Raw genomic sequence first — 22227 nt, 5'->3', positions numbered from 1 at the left:
TGACCCTGACCTGACCTTTACGTGACCTTGGCACCCACCGTAATGCATGCCGCATGGGACGAACATCATTTGACATGTTTGGACGTTTACAACACAAAAAAGACTGGAAACGCGCGGGTAAAGTGATCTGACATACGATACGCTGAATCGCGATTTCAGTCAAACATGGTCTCGAGAAAAAGGCCAGGGGTCAAAGGTCATTTGGGTGAAGTTCATGAAAGAAAAAGAGTATGTGTAAAATTGATCAACTCTGGGGTACTGAAAGTTTCGTCGCGATCGTCCGTTTTTTGAGCGAGATTATTCGCGAAAAACCGAGGAGGCGGGACGCGGGTCCATCCAACTACCCCTACACATGCGAGGGTTAAAATACTAAAATAAAGTCATAGTGGCCGTTTTCACGACGGAAAAGCAGGCATCTATTTAATCCCCATTTGATCCTTTGGTTCCTCAGGAATTTTAGTAGTTCTTTTTAGTAGGTTCCCCAGCTTTCGAATGAATGGTGCGTTAGTTTGCTATTTTTCTATTAAATATCACATCGATTTACTTTATCTAAGGATTTATCACTAATATCAACATAAAGCGTAAGCACAATTATAAAATTATGAAATTATTAAATACTAGTACAATAGTTAAAAAAAAGATACTGAGTTGCCAGGCTACAAAGAATATATTCATTTATGGCGCACGACAGACATTTAGAAAGCAGCGCCCTGTTTTATTGCACGCTGCTAGCCGCTTCCATTGGGTTTTGCAGGCCGACGTCATTGGTCGTTACACGTATGATGTCACGCGACTTGTGGCCTGTCACGGCTCTTTAATGATCTCCACTAAAATGGCCTTTTAAGTTGATCTCTGTGGCCATCTGTCTATGGAGCGACCAATATGAAAGTTGGGTGAATTTACCGGGGTTACATGACTATGAGCAAGCAAATGTGTATCAGGAATGGATTTAGGTGGAGAATTGCGCTGGACCATGAGTGCTCGAACGCTCCCAATTCCACGCCGGTTTGGCTTTGGAGCCGAGACAGACGATGCGGGTCAAGGTCACCGCTGGGGTAACGCTGGATTGGCTGCGCCCGAGCACCCGTAACGCGGCACAATTCTCCATCTATGGATTTTCCTATTCGCTCAGCATTGTGATAGGCGTTCGTAATAGCATTTACTCTGCTCATGTACCTATCCCCGGTTATTTAAAAAAAGTTTTTGTGGGGGAATATCACGGCTTTAGGTACTCGGTGGCCCTATTCACGATTTTCAAAGAATGCTCCGATAACTAAACACCGCACAGACCTACTGCATTAGTGAATCTGACAGAAGGTCTGTGGAATTATATCCCCCCTCACCACACCCCTAAAAACTCATCCAGTGTCCAAAATCACTTTTATCGACTCGCCAAAAAAAAAAACACACACACACACATACACACACAAAGCATGGGGCATGTCAGCTCTCAGTTCATTAATCATTGTCTTTACCATGGTTCAATTGCATTGCGCGATTTAAAGCACGTGAGTGCCTATATAGTATATATGTAGAAAATAATATCTACAGCAAAACATCCAAAATTACAAAGGCTACAATGCTTAAAAAGTAGGTTCATCAAGGAAGCCCATTTTTACTTGCGTTGTGTTCCCAACCATGCGATTCCAACGCGGGCTATTCGCAACGTCTGTTAAGGCACGTTAACAACTGACAAGCCGCCACCGCTGCCACTTATTCATAGATGGTTGATATCGCAGCTTGGGCGTCAGCAGCGCGGCCCACAACGCGTCGGCGCCAGCGCACGCAGCTGTTGGCACTCGGCAGCCGGTGTTGCGACTTAACGGCCGGCCGGCCCCATGAAGGAGAAGCTCTTGGTGAAGCTTTGTGATCGCCTCATAGCCGCCTTGGATGTCATCTTTCTTGGCAGATCCATCCGTTCAGATGGTACGGTGCAGTCTGGATAAAGGACGAAGTCCAACGCCGCTAACCCCGCGACCGCCACCCCACAACGTGGCCGCAGACCGAACGGGCGTGAGGGCCGTAAGGGCCACCCCGCCATCCGGTAGGTGGCTGAGCAGCCGGGCGCAGCGGCGCCTGGGCGGCGGCCGCGCTGAGATGAAGTCCCAAACCGCCATGTCGCCATCACCGCCGGCGCCATCACCATTGCTGCAGCTGTTCCCAACCGCCTCAATCGCCGCCGTTTTGCCAGCAGTCGCGCCGCGGAATGGCAGAAGCTCCAGAGTAGCCTCCAGCGCCCCTCTCCGCACGTGTGCAGGTGCACTGCGGCCGCCGGGTCCGACGTCCAGGCAGAACATGATATTTCCATGCTGCTCCGACGGTGGGCTGGTCTTGTTTGGGCGTTCCTCCACTGTGACGTCGGTCACGCCTGCCCCGGCCAGGGCGCAGAGGCCGACGTGTCACCATCCGGTTGCAGTCCTCAGTCGGGTCGCAACGTGTACCTCTTCCGCAGCGTGGAGCGCGCTCCCGCTGGGCAGCGATACAGCCAAAAGTAGCATAGCATGCGGGCGGCCAGCGCTGCGCCGGACAGCGGACCCATGCCGGGGGTATGCCGGTCTCGGCCATTAGCGGGGTCGTCGGGGCCGAGGCTGTACATACAGCTGGTGACCGCGTGAGCCGCCAATCGAAGCTCACGGCTTATAAGCTCGACGCGGGCATCACACGCCGTCCCGATGGGAGATCCACGACGCCGCCGCGAACTCCAGCGCGGCTCGCAGCGCGAAGACCAGTACGGACGGCCGGGGCAAACGGCGTGCGGGAGTCGCAGGCGACGTTCTGCGGACAGAAAGGGTTGGGCATAAGCTGGTCGGCAGGACACTCTTGAGCCGAGCCTTTGATGTAATTACAGATGATCCAGAAGCATGCACAAAAATTCATGACACACTATTCTCATTTATGTATTTGCTACATATGATATAATATACCAGCTCATGATCAGTGACGCATTCTGGGCAATATGTTCTAAAGTGAAGTAACTGAAGTTACAGCTTAAAAGCTTAAAAAAACAGCTTAAAAAAAACACACACACAATCGATAGCTTATGAGAATAACATGCCTTGTGTGCTTAATGCAGGAAAATATTTTTTTCACTTTTTTAGAAACAGCAAAAGAGTTGTCAACAAGCCATGTCAACTATCTAAACAATTTTTATGGAAACTGCTCTAGCTAGCTTAAAGTTCCACAACGTTTCCGGAGCACCGTACCCAAACTCAGTTCATGTTACAAGAAAAAACAGTAATAATGCCTCCTAATTTTGAATGAAATATAGGTATGAGTAATTTGATTTGGAAAGCAACAAATTTCCGCACATCATTTTAGCAAAATTACTATTTTCTTCAGCCATCAGGTTACACAAAACTATAGTAAACTTTATGATCTAGTTTACACAAAACCAAAGCCCCGATTTTAACAAATGTAGATAAAATTTAAACAATTTTAAAAAATGTATCGTGGAGAAAATGAAAAGTGTAGATTTGTAAAGCCGGGATATTTCAATTTCACGGATTAGGCACTTAAAGAAATATCTTCACCTTTCTTTGAGCCATCAGCCTTCACCCAAGTTTTACACGAATGTAGTGAAGCAGACAATGTGGCAACTCAAAATTGTGATGGTTTGAGATAATTATGACGGTAAAAGAAAAAGCAACACAAGGTTCCTTACCCTCGTTTTTTTCACATGGGTTCAGATGAGGCTTCAACTGTTGCCGACCTGAGGAGCTATAGGGACTTGAGCTTTCCAAAACTCAATTTCTAAGGGCACTGAGCAGTGTTTGGCTTTCACACGAATGCGATAGTAAGTTATATGAAGTTGACAAAGCAAGCAAAGCAAAGCATGATGCCCCGCGCGTCCGCCCGCGACCACGCCCCGCGTTCGACTCCCGACCGCCGCGTGACCCGAGGCGCCCGGCGGTCACGTGACCTACCAGCCGGGACTGCAAACGGCCTTCACCACCATTCTTGTATGACGTCATATCCTACTGAGGTGCTGATTGGTCAGAATTAGATACCTGAAGGTAATTATCTGCCGTAGTTATTTTTGTTTCATTGTTTTGCGTGTTTTCTTATATGAAATGTAATTAAAAAATTTGCCATATTTTAATCACCATTAAAACATAACTGAATAGGTATAAAAGAGAACTCGATATATACTTTCCTTGTTTTTAAGAATTCCGGAATTAGATACCCGAGGGAGCAAAGAGGGAGCAAGTTGCCACGCTGATTTAATACCTCATAGTCGAAAGGTGGGCTACTAGAACCAAAAATTGCTGTGTTTGTAAATAAATAAGTGATTTGAGGGCAAAAAATGCCCGGATTTAAACTTCTAAAATTATTTTGAACATAAAATATTTCAGTTTGAGGGATGTTAAGGCCTCTAAGGGTAGGTACTTTTTAGGTATCAAATAAGTTCCTCTGCGAAAGTTCCGTGGTGAAAACGGCCGATATGAACATATTTGCTGTTAAAGAGATTTTTTTGTAGATTTAGTCCATATAACAGTGTTCACCACGGGCCGCAAAATCCCAGTCCAGCCCGACCCAGGCCCATGGGTTGACAGCCCGGCCCAGCGCGAACCCATGCATAGTAAAATTGTTGAAGCCCAGCCCGGTCTAGCCCGTCCAGCCCGGACCAGCCCGTCAACAATGAATGGATAATGGACACCAAACAGGCATTACATATGTCACCCATAGGCGCAAAGAAACAATCTTTTGGGAGCAGCATGCACAATGCACATTGCACATATATGCTTTCATTCGTTTTTTTTTTTAGTCTTGTATTGTACAGTAATCAGCTAGTTTTTGTTTTTAGCTCAGTCGCGAACCTCTGAGTCCACTTTACAGTCCTTGTCCCAGCCCATCCACACTCATCACAGCCCATCGATTATTTATATTTGAGGGCCCAACCCAGCCCGTGACCCAGCCCAGCCCATGACCCATTGGCTGGCCCGGCCCAGGCCATGGCGAACACTGCCATATAAGTCCACTCGCCAGAAAGCCCGTCGTGAAAACGGCTATTTTTCGGCAGACTGGCTTCCGCTTCGGGTATACCTAACTTTGAGCGATTCAGTTAGCGATGTCGATTCTGCTCCCGAGTCGGAGTTAGTAAGATTTTGGTGACTCTGGGTTCAACTCCGATTCTACTGTCCTGGCTCAGACCCATTCTAACATGGGTGTAACTTTGTATACTTTCGAGGTCCCATGTGGGACCCCAGTGCGAACATTCGGGACCCCAATTGTCATTTTGGGACCCCAATAGTGGAGGCCCCCGAGACGCACCAGCTTCTTTACAAACGGAGGTCCGATGTTCATATAGAAGGTTCTCTGTATAAATAGGAGGCCCCTTGGACAAATCGGAGGCCCTGTTGGACAAATGGGAGGCTCCCTGGACAAATAGGAGGCCCCTGAGCAAGTAGGAGGCCCCCTAAACAATAGGAGGCCCCATGGACAAGTATTGGACATAGGAGGCCCCCTCTGTACGAATAGGAGGCCCCCTGGGCCTAGACAAATAGGAGGCCCTAGACCTAGACAAACAGGAGGCCCCTTTCACAAAAGGAGGCCTCCTGGACAATTAGGAGCCCCCTGGACAAATAGGAGGCCCCTTTCACAAAAGGAGGCCCCTGGACAATTAGGAGGCCCCTGGACGAATAGAAGGCCCCTGGATAAATAGGAGGCCCTCTGAACAAGGAGGCCCCCTGGATAAAGAGGAGGCCCTCTAAAAATAGGAGCCCTCTGGATAAATAGGAGGCTACTTTAACCCTCGCCGGACCTATTGGTTTTCTACATACGCGCCGGCCGAGGGGGGGGGGGGGGCGGGTACGACCCCCCCTCGCCGTTTCCTAGCCTAACCTAACCTAACCTAACCTAACCTAACCTAACCTAACCTAACCTAACGCCCCTGGTGGAGCTAGCGCGTCGCGGAAAAAACGAGCGTGTGCGCCGTTACGAGACGCAGAGATTGGTACCCGATTTTAAGGTCCTAGGTGAACCGGTGACCTCTGAGGTCAGGTCAAGTGCCCCAGGGTACGGTTCAGTTTTTGGTGAATAACTTCGCAAAAAACGGCCGCACAGCCGCGATTTTGGCAGCATCGTGTTCGCCTTGCTCAGGCGCGTCGAATGATATACTTTTTGTTCGGGTCAGGTCAACTTAGGGTGTTGACCTCAGGTCAAGGTCAGGTCAGCACCCCCAGGTCACGAAGTTGGTCGAAAGAGGTCATGTCGCATATCATTCGATTCGGCAGGTCTTCCTGAGTCCATTGGTGGCTTTCCCGACTCGCTAGCTCAAGTTGATCGGGAGTTATTGACGAAAAACTAATATGACCTTGATGACGTCATAAATGACGTCACGGAAGGTCAACATTGCAAAAGCGACGCATCTAACCTTGCAAGGAGTGCATCAAATCACTATTCTGTGTGCTTGAGATAGTTGGAGATCGTTTCCGGCGCCAGAATAGCAGTTTGAATTTTTCCCCATTGACTTATAATGGTGAGGTCACGAAAATGACCTGACCTCATATGACCTTTAGGAAAAATCCGAGATATACAAGTTGTGAGACTCATAATGGATACTAGATCCTGCAACTTTCATTTCCCTGTGACATCTCCTCTGGCAGTGAGGGCGTTGCGAAGTTGCGACATCTGAAGACCGTGCAGAGGTTCACTTATGACGTCATAGGTCAGTGACCTGACCTGACCCAAAAATGCGGTTGGTGTCAAAAGATGCAGCTTGGATCAAAGGTCAGGTATGCCAAGTTTCAGCTCTCTATCGCCAGCGTGTTCGGAGCTATCGCGAAAAAACCCTATGGGGGGCGGCACCCGCCCCCCTCGGCCGGCGAGGGTTAAGCAATAGGAGGCCCCCTGGACAAATGGGAGGCCCCCTGAACAAGTAGGAGGCCCGCTGGACAAATAGGAGGGCTCTTTGGCAAATAGGAGGCCCCCTAGGAAAATAACAGCCGCTTGGACAAATAGGAGGCCCCCTGGACAAATAGGAGGCCCCCTGTACAAATAGGGGGCCTCTTGAACAAATAGTTAGGAGCCCCCATGGACAAGTAGGAGCTAGAGGCCCTCTGTACGAATAGGAGGCCCCTGAACAATTAGAAGGCTCCCTTAACAAAAAGGAGGTCCTTCAAAAAAGGAGGCCCAAGTAGAAGACCCCTGGACAAATAAGAGGCCCCTGCACAATTATGAGACCCCTGGTCGAATAGAAAACCCCTGGATAAATAGGAGGCCCCTGGACAAATAGGAGGCCCCTGAACACGTAGCAAGCCCCATGGATAAAGAGGTGGCCCCCTGGAAAATAGAAGCCCCCTGGATAAATAGGGGACCTTCTGGACAAACAGGAGGCCTCCTGGACAAATATGAGGCCCCTTAGACGAATAGGAGGCCACTTGGACAAATAGGAGGCGCCATTAACCTATAGGAGGCCCCCTAGACAAATAGGAGGCCCTCTGTAACAGTAGGAGGCTCTCTGTACGTACAAATAGGAGGCCGGCGCTCGACCTGTAGAAGCTTAGCTGTATGTACAAAAAGGAGGCTCTCTGTGCAAGTAGTCGAAGTAGGAGGCTCTCTGTACTGTATGTACCTACAAATAAGAGGCCCCCTGGGCAATTTAGAGGCTAGGTACACAAATCGGAGGTCACCTATAAAAAAGCAGGACTCTGTTGGAATACCTGTTTGAATAAATTGTTTTCCTGATATTCAAATTATTTAATCCTCGCCCGCACATGGGGGGCAGTGGTTGCCACCTCCCCCCCCCCCCCCCAGGGTTTTTTTCTGTTCTGCACTCAACATTTTGATTGCTAGAAGCCGGATGTTTCGTATAGCTATAGCTGCTTCTCTATCCTTTCTTAGCGTCCATTGAAAATTCCAAGTTTCTGTGGTTTTGGTTTCGGAGATATGACCTTATTCTTCAGGTGATGTCATAACCCAACTGACAAATACCCAATATCTTGCGTTGGCTATGAGTCTTATGAACTTTTGACACCTTGATTTCGGCCTTTTTTGTCAGTCTTACCTCCCACCTATCATTAAACATGTTGTTCGATGATGTAGAGACGCTAGGGTCAGGGTCAAGTTCAGCCTAGGTCATCTAAAAATTTTGCGTTTTAGGCGAGCTGAATTTACTTTCGTGAAGTTTCTTTGACTGTATATTTGGTAAAAGCTTCTCAGTTCATGATCTCATGCTATAGGGACACATTCATAATCGGTGCACACATCAGTATACACACAGACACACACAGACATACAAACACATATCATTGACCTTGACCTTACTTGACCTGAAATGACCACAGCCAGCAAAAACCTAGTCAGATAGTGTGACAAAGAGGTTCTAGCTGGCTTGGCACCACAATACGGCAGCGTCATCGGTATATGATGAGCAGCGCACGTGATATTCCAACGGGCAACGGTGACCCCAAACAGCAACGTTCTTTAGTTTGACCTGACCTGGAAGGTCAATGACTGCCTGATGAGGTAAAATTTGGTATCATTGGATTCGTCTCTTCCCAAAGAATATGTTGCTCTTGACTGCGAAGCTTAAAATTTTGTTTGAATAAAGTGTGGTGTGGTGTGGTCGAATAAAATACCTACACAAGCAGCGGGCCAACCCATCATATACGGTCGATGACGCTGCCGTATTGGTGCCAAGCCAGCTAGAACAGCTCTTTGTCACACTATCCGACTAATTTGCTGGCTGTGGTCATTTCACGTCAAGTTAGGTCAAGGTCAATGATATGTGTTTGTATGTCTGTGTATGTCTGTGTATGTACTGATGTACCCTGACCCTGACATCTGTACATCACAGACGGCAGAACAACATGTTCAATGATAGGTGGGAGGTAAGATTGGCAAAAAAACGACATCAAGGTGCCTCAAAAGCTCACAAGGCCCATAGCCAACGCAAGATATTGGGTATCTGTCATTTAGGTCATGACATGACCTGAAGAACAAGATCATATCTCCAAACCCAAAAGCCACAGAAACTTGAAATTTGCAATGGACGCTGAGAAAAGATAGAAAAGCAGCTATCCAAAAATCAGATTTCTAGCTTAAAAAATGTTCAGTGTAGAGCAGAAAAACTAACTTGGGGGTGGTTACCCTCCCCCCAGGTGCGGGCTAGGGTTAACCCTCACACTTTCTGGGGTCAGTTAGATTCCTTGCGCAATGCTGTGCCGTTAAATTCTATTTTATAATAAAGGCATTTTGTTTTATTGTCGAAAGTGAAAAAGCAAGAAATTTTCGTCGATTTCGGTCGACGCGGGGGATATTTACATACAATGTCATCCTGCTGGCCTGGATCCATGAGTATTGAGTAAGGTCAGGTGACCTACCATTTCTTTATTAATATTAAAAAAAAAAATCATGGCATCCGGGCTGTGACGAAAAATAAGTGGCCTAAATCCAATGAGAAAACTGTATTTGGGGGTACCCTAGGTATGGCTTCTGAGCCTCTGGTCCCGCAGTAAAAATTTCTTAGAGGAGGCCCTGACGTGGTTCGTAAATTACCGCTTCCGCAATTGGAGGCCCCTAATTGCGTGGAGGCCCCCACTAAATGGAGGCCCCCTTGGACGTTTGGGACCCCAATGGTGATGTCAAAGTTTCACCCATGCATTCTAATCTTGCTCCACACCATCATTCAGATCGCAAATTCGCCAAGTTCTAAGATCGATGGAGATCCTATATCGAGAAAAACGCGCATCGATCTAATGCGAAAGCGTAGCCCAGCGGTGCATTGTTGTCATTGTTGTGGGTACATACTAGCATCATAGGCATTAAAAACAATCAGCTCGGCTAGCATCATGTCTCTCTCGTCCAATAGTGTAGAATGGTGTGTAATTTGACCTCCAAAGATGAACATTTTTTAAGGTCGAGCTTATGACCTGACCGGTAAAACTCATGTGGCATCCCAATCGATTGCCTATTGTAAAACTGAACGCATTGCACCTGTTTGTACTGCCTTTCCACGTCTCATTCACATGTCAATTGTCCAAAAGTGTTTTTCGACTGCTTAACCCTCGCCGGACGCCGCCCCGGGGGGGGGGGGGTATGCAACTATCCACTAAGGTTTTTCGCGAATAACTCGCGTAAAAAGCGGTCGATCGCGACGAAACTTTCAGTACCTCGCATTGATCAATTTTACACCTACCCTGAAAAATTCATGACCTTGACCCAAATGACCTTTGACCTGTGACCTACTTTCCGAGACCATGTTTGGCCGGAATCGCGATTCGGCGTATGCCGGCTCGCATTAGCCGCGCGTTTGCAAGCTTTTTGTGGTTTCGAACGTTCAAACATGTGATTTGATGTTGCTCCCATGCATTTGGGTGGATGTCAAGGTCACCTGAAGGTCAGGTCAGACCCTTGACCTTTGGTGACCTCGGTCCACTTTTTCGAGTTTTACATGTTTCTAGGCTAGTTTTTGGAGCTGAATTCGAATTTAGCAACCATTTGAACATTTACGAAGTAGTGTTGGTGCCTCCGTAACATGTTACAAAGCTGTCAGAGGCGGTTGACACGGATTAGGAATACCCGTCACGACCCCTACTGGTTGACCTGACCTGACCTGACCTGACCTGGTCTAAATACTCAATGACATCATCTGTGATCAAAACTAACACGATATTCGTGATCGGCACCCCGGGAAAACCCCATAGCAGCCACACTTAACGACTTTCTGATAGGTCCCGATTTTCCCGGACTTCTGGGTCATTGACCTGACTTAGAAGGTCAATCGATGACCTAGGACCTTAACCCTCGCCGGCCGAGGGGGGGGGGCTGGTGCCGCCCCCCCCATAGGGTTTTTTGGCGATAGCTCCGAACACGCTGGCGATAGAGAGCTGAAACTTGGCATACCTGACCTTTGATTCAAGCCGGATCTTTTGACACCAACCGCATTTTTGGGTCAGGTCAGGTCACTGACCTATGACGTCATAAGTGAACCTCTGCACGGTCTTCAGATGTCGCAACTTCGCAACGCCCTCACTGCCAGAGGAGATGTCACAGGGAAATGAAACTTGCATGATCTAGTATCCATTATGAGTCTCACAACTTGTATATCTCGAATTTTTCCTAAAGGTCATATGAGGTCAGGTCATTTTCGTGACCTCACCATTATAAGTCAATGGGGAAAAATAAAAACTGCTATTCTGGCGCCGGCAACGATCTACAACTATCTCAAGCAGACAGAATCGTGATTTAATGCACTCCTTGCAAGGTTAGATGCGTACTTTTGCAATGTTGACCTTGCGTGACGTCATTTATGACGTCATCAAGGTCATATTAGTTTTTCGTCAATAACTCTTGATCAAATTGAGCTAGCGAGTCGGGAAAGCCACCAATGTACTCGGAAAGACCTGCCGAATCGAATGATATGCGACATGACCTCTTTCGACCAGCTTCGTGACCTGGGGGTGCTGACCTGACCTTGACCTGAGGTCAACACCCTAAGCTGACCTGACCCGAACAAAAGTATATCATTCGACGCGCCTGAGCGAGGCGAACACGATGCTGCCAAAATCGCGGATCTGCGGCCGTTTTTGCGAAGTTATTCACCAAAAACTGAACCGTGCCTTGGGGCACTTGACCTGACCTCAGAGGTCACCGGTTGACCTAGGACCTTATAATCGGACACCAATCTCTGCGTCTCGTAACGGCGCACACGCTCGTTTTTTCCGCGACGCGCTAGCTCCATCAGGGGCGAAACGGCGAGGGGGGGTCCTACTCGTCCCCCCCCTCGGCCGGCGCATATTATGTAGAAAACCAATAGGGCCGGCGAGGGTTAAAATTGGGTATCATAGGCTTCCTCTCGTGACGGGCAACACGCTCGTTTTTTCCGCGAAGCTCTAGCTCTCAGAGGAGTGGAAGATAGAAATATCCCTGCACTGTAGACCCATTGGCTAAAACCTCTACTAGAAAGGTTTAGGTCTTTCAAAAGTGCTACTTCAACAAAACAGCTTTCGCGTGACACGTGCCAGTTGCCACGACGATCACCTATGTATGTTATATGTAGATGTATTAAGAGCAATTAATTACGGGGTAGAAGAAATAGGCTTCCCAACAAAAAGGGCGGCAGGTCGATCAGCCCAACCACTGCAACGGTTACTGAGGCATGAAATATATGCCTCTCAAAAGCGTTACAGGCTGGGCCGGGCCGTTATATGTAAATGCTGATATCTTTCCGTTATCTTAACCCTCGCCCGTATAGGGGGGGGGGGTCGAACGGACCCCCCTCGGTTTTTCGCCAATAACTCGCGTAAAAAGGGGCCGATCGCGACGAAACGTTAAGTACCCTCGCGTTAATTAATTTTACACCTCCCCTTAAATATTCATGACCCTGACCTGAATGACCTTTAACCTGTGACCTACTTTTCGAGACCATGTTTGGCCGGGATCGCGATTCGGCGTATGTCGGCTGGCATTAGCCGCGCGTTTGCAGTCTTTTCGTGGTTTTAAGCGTTCAAACATGGGATATGATGTTGCTTCCATGCAGTAGGGTGGGTTTCAAGGTCACCGGAAGGTCAGGTCAGGTCATTGACCTTTGGTGACCTCGGTTCACTTTTTCGAGTTTTACATGTTTCGAGGCCAGTTTTTGGAGCTGAATTCGAATTTAGCAACCATATGAACATTTCCGAAGTAGTTTTGGCACCTTCGTAACATGTTACGAAGCTGTCAGAGGCGGTTGCCACCTACTACGAATACCCTTACTGGTTGACCTGACCTGACCTGACCCGACCTGGCCTAAATGCATGAACACATCATCTGTGGTCAAAACTAACATGATATTCGTGATCAGCACCCCGAAAAACGCTATAGCAGCCACGCTTTACGACTTTCTAACAGGTCCCGATTTTTCCGACTTTTGGGTCATTGATCTGACCTGGAAGGTCAACCGATGACCTAGGACCTTAAAATTGGGTATCGTCGGCTTCCTCTCGTCACGGGCAACACGCTCGTTTTTTTCGCGAAGCTCTAGCTCGATCAGGGGCGAAACGGCAAGGGGGGGTCCGTTCCCCCCTTATACGTTCGCGGCTGGAAAAACATAAATACGGGCGAGGGTTAACCCTCGCCGGCACAGGGGTTGGGGGTTGATGCACCCCCCCCCTAAGGTTTGTCGCGAATAACTCGCGTAAAAAGCGGCCGATCGCGACGAAACTTTCGGTACCCTCGTATTGATTAATTTTACACCTACCCTGAAAATTTCATGACCCTGACCCAAATGACCTTTGACCTGTGACCTCTTTTCCGAGACCATGCTTGACCGGAATCGCGATTCGTCGTATGTCGGCTCGCTTTAGCCGCGCTTTTCGTGGTTTCAAACGTTCCAACATGTGATTTGATGTTCCTCCCATGCATTAGGGTGGTTGTCAAGGTCACCTGAAGGTCAGGTCAGGTCATTGACCTTTGGTGACCTCGGTTCACTTTTTGGAGTTTTACATGTTTCTAGGCTAGTTTTTGGAGCTGATTTCGAATTTAGCAACCATTTGTACATTTACGAAGTAGTTTTGTTGCCTTCGTAACATATTACGAAGCTGTCAGAGGCGGTTGACACGTATTACGAATACCCGTCACGACCCCTACCGGTTGACCTGACCTGACCTGACCTGACCCGACCTGGTTTAAATGCTTAGAAACAAAATCTCTGATCAAAACTAACACGATACCTGTTCGTAATCAGCACCCCGGAAAACCCCATAGCAGCCACACTTTACGACTTTCTAACAGGTCCCGATTTTCCCGATTTTCGGGTCATTGACCTGACCTGGAAGGTCTCCCGATGACCAAGGACCTTAAAATTGGATATCACCGGCTTCCTCTCGTGACGGGCAACACGCTCGTTTTTCCGCGAAGCTGTAGCTCGATCAGGGGCAAACGCGAGGGGGGTCGTACCCCCCTTGTGCCGTCGATGGACGCAAAATGGCCTGTGCCGGCGAGGGTTAAAAATATTTCGCTTCGCTTGCGCGGTCCGTTCGCTCGTATATTTCTCCTTCGTTTTAACCCTCGCCCGTATTCGTGTTTGCCAGCGTCTAACGTATATGGGGGGGGGGGGTCCGTTGGACTCTCCTTGCCGTTTGGCCTCTGATGGAGCTAGAGCTTCGCAGAAAAAAAAAACGAGCGCGTTGCCCGCAACGAAAGTAAGCCGATGATACCCAATTTCATGGTCTTATTTATGTCACTGGTTGACCTTCCAGGTCAGGTCAATGACCCACAAATCGGGAAAATCGGGACTTGCTGGAAGTTCGTAAAGTGAGGTTGAAAAAGGGATTTTGTGGGGTGCTGAACACGTAGTTCATGTTAGCTTTGATCACATACCTTTGATGCTTAACACGCGCAGTGGAAGGGGGGGCGGATTTCGCCCACCCCTCCTGTTTTTTTTTTCGCCAATAACTCGCGCCGCAAGCATAATATCAATGTGAAAGTTCGGCTACCTGTCCAGAATTGAATTGCGGATCTTCTCGTGCAAGAAGTAAGAAAATCCGTTCACAACTTTTCTAGTAATAGCGGTGTAAAGTCAAACATCCTGCCGCCGCCGCGGCGCGGCGGCGCGGCGGCCGGCGCTAGCCGTTACGCGCCGCCTGAATTGTAGACTGTGCCGGGGTGAGACGGTTCCGTCTTTACATCGAGCTCCTTACCGCTGATTATATTAGATTCGCGTCAAATTCGGTGAGAAGACTGAGAAATGTACAGGCAATCATATGGTTAAAGAATTTTGAAAATCGGCCGGTAACAACTTGAGTTATGAGTGTGTAAACACAAAATTGTGATTGCCGCGTTTCCCGCGTCGGCCGATGCCGCTTCAGCCGGCGACATCTTACCCTTAGCAGGCTTCTAACTGCCATATTTATTGTTGGATTATCTAGAAATTCACCATACATACTCACAAATGTTTGCTCTTTCGTATAGTGAAAGATTTAAAAAATTCGGCCGGTAACTTTTTGAGTTATTGGCGTGTAAACGCAAAAAAAGTCGCTAATATGGCAGATTTGACCACATTTGACCTCATTTGACCTTGAAGATATTGACCTAGGGTCATGAAATTCACACACAACAGAGTTCCCCATGGCCCCCACCTACCCTCCAAATTTCGTTTTTCTAGCTCCAGTGGGAGCTGAGATCTTAGGGGGGGGGCGACATCCCACTGGGCTTAGTACTCGCAACCCTTCCACTGCGCGTGTTAATGTATTTAGGCCAGGTCGGGTCAGGTCAGGTCAGGTCAACCATTAGGTGACCTGCCGGCCATCCATAGCAGGTGTTGACCACTATTGACAGCTTCGTAGCATACGAGGGCACCAAAACTATTTCATAAATTTCCAAATGGGAATTCGAAATCAGCCCCAGAAACTACCATAGAAACATGTAAAACTCGAAATAGTGAAGCAAGGTCATCAAAGGTCAATGGCTTTGACCTGACCTTCACGGTACCTTGAAACCCACACCAAAAAAAGATTGGAAATTGCGCGGATAATGTGAGCCTCAGCCGACATACGCCAATTCGCGATTCCGGTCAAACATGGTCTCGAGAATCAGATCACAGGTCAAAGGTCATTGGGGTCAGGGTCATTAAATTTTAAGAGTAAGTGTAAAATTGATTAACTCGATGGTACTGAAAGTTTCGTCGCGATCGGCCGCTTTTTGCGCGAATTATTCGCGAAAAACCGGGAGGGGGTCCGTTCGACCCCGCTATATGTAAGTGCGAGTGTTAAGTCACTAAAAATCTGTCTTTAAAGTAAAAAAAGTTTATTCCTCGAGCTGAGAGGCCAGAGTTGTACAGTTGGAGTAGGTACTTCAACACATCATGTAGGTATTTGCTTACATCCACGCATACATTCTCGAATTAAACATTAAAGGTAGTGTGCCACCTTTGAAAGATTTCCCATTTTATTTTTCCTAGGATAAGAAGCTTCTGTTTTTACCTAATATCGCAAAAAAAATCAAAAATGGGCCTGGAATAGTGCCTTTTTCGCCTAAACGTTTATCGGTTTTTAGATATGTATAACAACTGTAGTGGGCTCACCTGCAAACAGGCGTCGGGCAACAATCGCGAATGCGGCGCACTTGTGACAATAAGCAAAGGTCATTATAGTGTTACGACCATACGACGTACGGGAATGAGTTAGCAGCTGTCTAATCGTAGACAACACAATGTCGAGCCTTAAACTGTAAGCCCGTATTGGTATTGTTTCTTTTATTTGGCTGTCGAACATTATTTATGGTTTGAAATATGATTTTATGTAAAATAATTGATATGAAAAATCCATCTTATAAGTTATGACCCCATTTCACCACACGCAAGTGGCAGAAATGACAATGATCAGCTGACGCATTTTTCTTGGCCGAAGTCAGAGCGCGCAGCCCGACGCACCACCACCGCACCACAAAGTATGAGCAGAAGCCGCGCCCAAAGCCAGGGCCCCGGTAACGTGAGGTAGCCGAGTCGGGGCAGCGTGCGCTGACCCAAGCCGGGGCCGCAGCTTTGGGCGCGGTCTACCGCATCCCCGCGGGCAGCCCCGGGCTATCACATGACACCGGGAGGACGCGCGGCTCCGGCTTGGGTCAGCGCACGCTGCCCTGACTCGGCTACCTCACGTTACCGGGGCCCTGACTTTGGGCGTGGTCTACCGCACCACTTAACAGGCGTGTTCGAAACCGCAGGAGCTGATGATGAACGGGTTTATCGAAACTTGATTGGATGAGCATATCGGTAATAGCGATTTCAGTGTGTGCACTTATTGTTCATAGTGGTGTGAAATGTGGTTGGGGTACGACCGACAACCCGTCGGGGCGAATTTCGCACTGGGGTACTCAAAATTTGAAGAATTTAAGACGTTTCCATGAGTTTTGAAGGTATGGATAAGTTCTAAAAATCCGGTTCTCCTTATCTGGGCCATTAACTCCATACGGTCCAAGAAAGCTGGCACACTACCTTTAATAATACCCACTAAAGGCATATTGCTCTTTGGAACGTCGCTTTCGGTATGGGGATATCATGGGTCTGAGCCAGCTGACACGGGTGATACCCCCTCAGTGGGGTTCTGGCATGGTCTGCGTTGGATCACCCACCACCACAATGGGCGGTTCCTCAAAACCAGTGTAATTGACCGGTGTGAGGCGGCGACGTGAGGCACGCGAGTGCGGGACCGTCCCCATGCCGTGGCGGTCCGGGTCAGGGAAACAGCCCCCTCCCCGCGCGGCGGGCGGTCGCCCATTCATCCGCGACCCCAACCCCATGACTGAGGGGTTGACAGAGGGCAACCATCACGTATTTTAACTGGGCAAACAGACGGTGTTCTACGCTAGGGACATCTGTTGTTGTTGTTGTTGTCGGTCCCCGCAGCCGCGGCGAAGCCGCGGTGTAGCCTAGTGGCTCTGGAGGGCCCTGAAGGCGGCCACCAGGGCCGCCACTGCATCGCTGCGCCGAACTTCCTCTGGGGTCGGCAGTATGTTGCCGATGGCCTGGGTCCGGAGGCGGACCCCCATCATCCCCGGGCATGTCAGGAGGATGTGTCTTGGTGTGTCGGCTTCCTCTCCACAGAGCCTGCAGCGGGCCGCGATACAGCCGAGACTGCGGCACTGTGGGCAGTCCACGGACGGGTTCCTCCCTATCTCGTGGAGGAACTGGGCGGAGCCGCTCCATCGCCCAGTTCGGATCTGGTGGACGTCGATTGCGCTCGTCCTGTCCATGTTGGAGATTGGCGGTGGGTACCCTGTGCCCATCAGCTCACGGTACCAGCCGGTCGCGGCCTTGTGTTCCGGGTCCGGGTAGGACGGCCTCTCCCTGGCGGCGCGGTCTCTTGCGGTACGGACCGCTGCTCGGTAGATGGTCTCCACGTCGAGCGGAACGTCCTCCTGCGCCAGAGCCGCAGCCTCGTTCGCCAGTGTGTCGGCGGCCTCGTTGCCCGGGATCCCGCAATGGGATGGTACCCACTGTAGGGTGACCGGTCGGTCCCCAGCTGTCGCCTCCCGCAACAGCTGCCACACCGTCGCTCCTCGGGCAGACCGCTGGGCCGACGGGCCCTCCCTCAGGGCGGCCACGGCCGACATGGAGTCCGTGCAGATGATGACCGGATCCGTGCCACTCTCGTTCTCGATGATGTGCTCCAGGGTCTTCTGCAGGGCTATCATCTCTGCTCTAAAGCTGGAGCAGAGGGTGCCCGCCGGGATCCGAAGCTCGGTGCGGCTGTCGTCCGCTCCGATGACCAGGGCGCCAGCCCCTCCTCGGAGCACTCCACCGCTCGCTGAGCCATCGGTCCATGCCCAGATGGCGCACTGTGTCAGGGACGCGAGATGCTGCAGCGCCGCCTCCCTCTTGGTCGAGTTGGCGGCCCCTGCGGGAAGAGCGCCGATCCCCACGTTGAATGTGATGGGTCCGCTCGGTGTCCACGGCGGTGGCCTCTTCGGTAGCAGGGGCTCGACTGGCAGCTCTACCCGCAGCTCCCGCAGGACTTCTCGGCCCACCTCCCGCCAGCCGGTGATCAGCTTGAGCCGCCGCGGTGGGTCATCCATGGCGAGCTGATGCAGGGGGTCCTCCGGCGGCAGGGCGGCGGCCTTCGCCATCATGCGCGCCGCCAGCGCAGGGCGCCTGGCCGATACGGGGAGGATCCCAGCTTCAGCCATGACGCCGTGATGGGGCGCCGAGCGGATACAGCCCGTGACCACTCGGGCCGCGGCGCGCATCTCCCGGTCCAGTAGTTCCACGTTGGTTTTTGACGTTGCCGGCAGCCAGGCAGCAGCCGCATGTTCCAGCGCGCTGCGCACGTAGCCATTGGCCACGGCGCGCAACTGCTGCTCCTTGAGTCCCCAGCTGCGGCCGGTGAGGCGTCGTAGTTGGGCGGTGCGGGGTCGGACGCGCCGGCGGAGGCTCCTACAGTGTGCGCCGAAGCCCAGCGTCCTGTCGAGAGTCACTCCCAGTAACTTCAGCTCGGCTCCCCCTTCCACCAGCTGGCCCGCCACGCGGATGTGGCAATCGGCGGCGTCTCGGGGGTTCTGGGAGAGGACGAGGAGCTGGGTCTTCTCGCCCGCGACCTCCATCTTGTTGCGGCGGGCCCACCTGACGAGCGAGGTGGCCGCCAGCTGCGCCCGTTCCCGAGCCACGGCGATGGTGTTGCCCGAGCACAGGGCCGAGGTGTCGTCCGCGAACATGAACGGTGTAGTTCCTGGGAGACGCCTGAGGGCTGACGCGAGTGGGGCCGACCACAACAAAAACAAGGTCGGAGAGAGGACACTGCCCTGGGGCAGTCCCGCTCGGTACACCCGTTCCTCGCTCCTCGTGCCGTTCAGCTCCACACAGGCTCTCCGATCTCGCAGGAAGTGCCACACCCAGGTGTTGGCGCAGGCCGGGATCCCCAGTTCTGCGAGGCGGGCTCTCAGGAGACGGTGGTCCACCTTGTCGTACGCGCGAGCGAAGTCAAAGGCTACCAGCACATACTTCTGGGCCGCCTCGCCATCCGGAACCTGCTTCTTGGAGGGTGGACACGGCTTCTTCTGCCACCCGTCCTGGACTTGTTGTGTGAGTCGGGCGATGACGTCCTCGACCCCGCGCTTCTCTCTGAACCCGACTTGTTCGGGCGGGACGAGCTGTCGTTCCGCGACGAGGTGGGTGAGTCGGGTCGCGATAACCCGCTCGGCCAGCTTCGCGATGTGTGAGGTGAGCGCGATGGGCCGATAGCTGCCGATTTTCCTCGGGTCCTTGCCCGACTTGGGGATGGGCACGATGACGGCGCGCCGCCACTCACGCGGGACAACGCCGGTCTGCCACGATGCGTTGATGAGGCTGAGGAGGGCGAGGCGCGCTCTCGGACCCAGGTGCTTGACGTGTTCATTGCACAGGTCGTCTGGGCCCGGGGACTTCTGTAGTTGCGCCTGGGAGATCTGGCGCGTCAGCTCCTCCTCAGTGAACGGTGAACAGAAGCCCGTTCTCTGCCCGCGGCACTCGTTGCAGGTCCTGACGTTGGACGCCTTCAGCCTTCTCTTGGCGTCACGGTCTACCTTCGGGTTCCGCACCTGTTTGGACACGGTGGCGTATGTGCGGTTGAAGGCTGTGGCTTTCTCGCGGTCCGTCACGAGGGTGCGTCCGTTGTCCTCCATGGTCTCGGCAGCTCTGTGTTGGTCGTCTGTGGAGCCCTCCCACTTCTTCAGCGTTTTGTGCACGCGTCCTAGGTTCTGGTGTTTGTTGAGGGTGCTCGACACAAAGTCCCTGAACTGCTGCTGGGAGACACGGCGCTCAATCGACGCTGCCCTCTGCTTCGCTGCCACCCATCGCTCCTTGGCCGCGCGGTCTCCGCTCCTCATGTCGCGCCGTGCCGCGCGTCTGGCCTCGACCGCCTCTTCCAGCTCCGGATCCAGGGCCCACGGCTTAGCACCTGCGCGTGCTCCTCTTGACATCTCGCGGCTGTGATTCACGATACTGCTTCGCCAAACTGCCTTTAGATGGTGGGTCAGTCGGTGTCCGTCTGCTGCTGTGCGCCGAGAATTAGCCCTATAAATTACCATGAATTACACCTTCTAGTGTGACGATACAATCGCATTATCATATAGGTCGCGTTTAGATGCAAATGAAGAAACGACTGCGTTGAAAAAATATGTCATTTCATCGAACGCTGAAATGCTCGAAGTGCTCGCTAAAAAATGAACTCGCTAACTGAGCCCTCAAGGTCGGCTGCCGTGTTGCATTGCATTTAAGCCAAAAACGCGGGCTGGGTGTAAGTTGTCGAGAAACAATTTTTGGCCTAAAGTGTTCTCTAAAGTATTATCTACATAGATCCAGGGAACATATTTGCTATCTGTGATGGCTTAGGAGATATTGAATCGTAAGTCCTCCGGTGTACCCTGTTTTGCGGCGGCCCACGTGTTAAAAGCTGCTGAACATTTTTACTTTGACCAAAAAACGCGGGCACAGTTTTGCTTGTACGAAAATGACTCTTGTGCTATCGCATTCAACGTGGACTGAAAATTCAGAAACCAGGGAACATATTTGCTACGACCAGTACTTTTCACGATTCAGACCGAAACGTGAAAAAATAGCCCCAAAACCCTATGGCGGGCACCTCTCAGCGGCGCCCGGCCGCGGGTCGCTAGTTCCCGAAACGACACACCATGCAGTCCCTCTCCCTCGCAGTCATGCCACACGCCTAGCCTCGCTTTCCCACACCCAATCCCCCCCCCCCCCCAGTTCCCTTAATCTATCACTGTCCGCACAGAATGGGCAGCCGTTAAACTCCCATTAAGACGCGCGCTTTTGGAGACAGCTACCGCAGGATGAACGATTCGAATCCCAACAAGTAACAGCTGGATCAGTAACACTGTCAACAGCTCGTGGACCCACGCCGAGGACAGATAACGGCTGGGAGCGCTGGATCAGCAAGATACGTCATCAGATCATGGAGCAGTGTAAAGGATGGATTCCGGCTGGAGCACACAGCCTCCTTTTCGGGGTACAACAACCCAGGGTGAGTGACCCGGCAGAACGCCTTGAAGGTGACCTGCACAGCAGCCGCAAGCAATGACCTGTAGTTCCAGATTTCGCCACTGAATAGAAGAGGCAGCACGCTACGGCCACACCCCGCAACCACAAGGCCTGGCGGGAAAGGTCAGCAGCGAAGCGGGGGGTGCTAGCCAGCTGACGATGGGGACACGCCCAAGGTACTAGTTGCCAGAGCTACCACCAACCGAAGGGGGCAGCACTATCCAGACGCGAGAAAGGTTGACAACAAAGGATGTATGATTCTGGGAGATAAAACCATTTTGACGGAAGATCGGACGGAGGGGTAGCTCCTAAAGTAATCAGCCAATACAGTAGCCGCGGGAGAAATGACTGACAAATATGGGGCTTGTGGCAAATGCAGGCTTGAATTCCAAGGGCTAGAGTCACCGTCAGGTTAATAGCAAAATACAACCAAGAAAATGGAGCAGCCGGCCATGAACAATGTCTGCAAATCCCAAGCCTGGAGACTAAGCAAGAGGACGTCGGGAAAACAGTTATACCAGCTCAGCGCAACGGTCGTGTCGGAAACAGCAATACGGAATACACCGATTCGCCAAAATCTAAGATGAAGGCTAAGATACGAAGTGTCGTCTCCTGAGTACATTGTAAGTGGCTGGAACAAAGAAACGCTGTTGAGGCTAACTAAGCTGTTATAGGATTCAACCCAATTCAAGCAAACAACGACGAGCTATATGGAATGTGATGAGATGTTTAGCTACCGAGGTATTTGGATAACCAGAGGAAAAGAAGGCTGCTGC

This window comes from Amphibalanus amphitrite, unplaced genomic scaffold (genome assembly GCF_019059575.1).
Source record: "Amphibalanus amphitrite isolate SeventyFive unplaced genomic scaffold, NRLGWU_Aamphi_draft 000023F_arrow, whole genome shotgun sequence".
NCBI lineage: Eukaryota > Metazoa > Arthropoda > Thecostraca > Balanomorpha > Balanidae > Amphibalanus > Amphibalanus amphitrite.
This window is presented reverse-complemented; position numbering follows the sequence as displayed.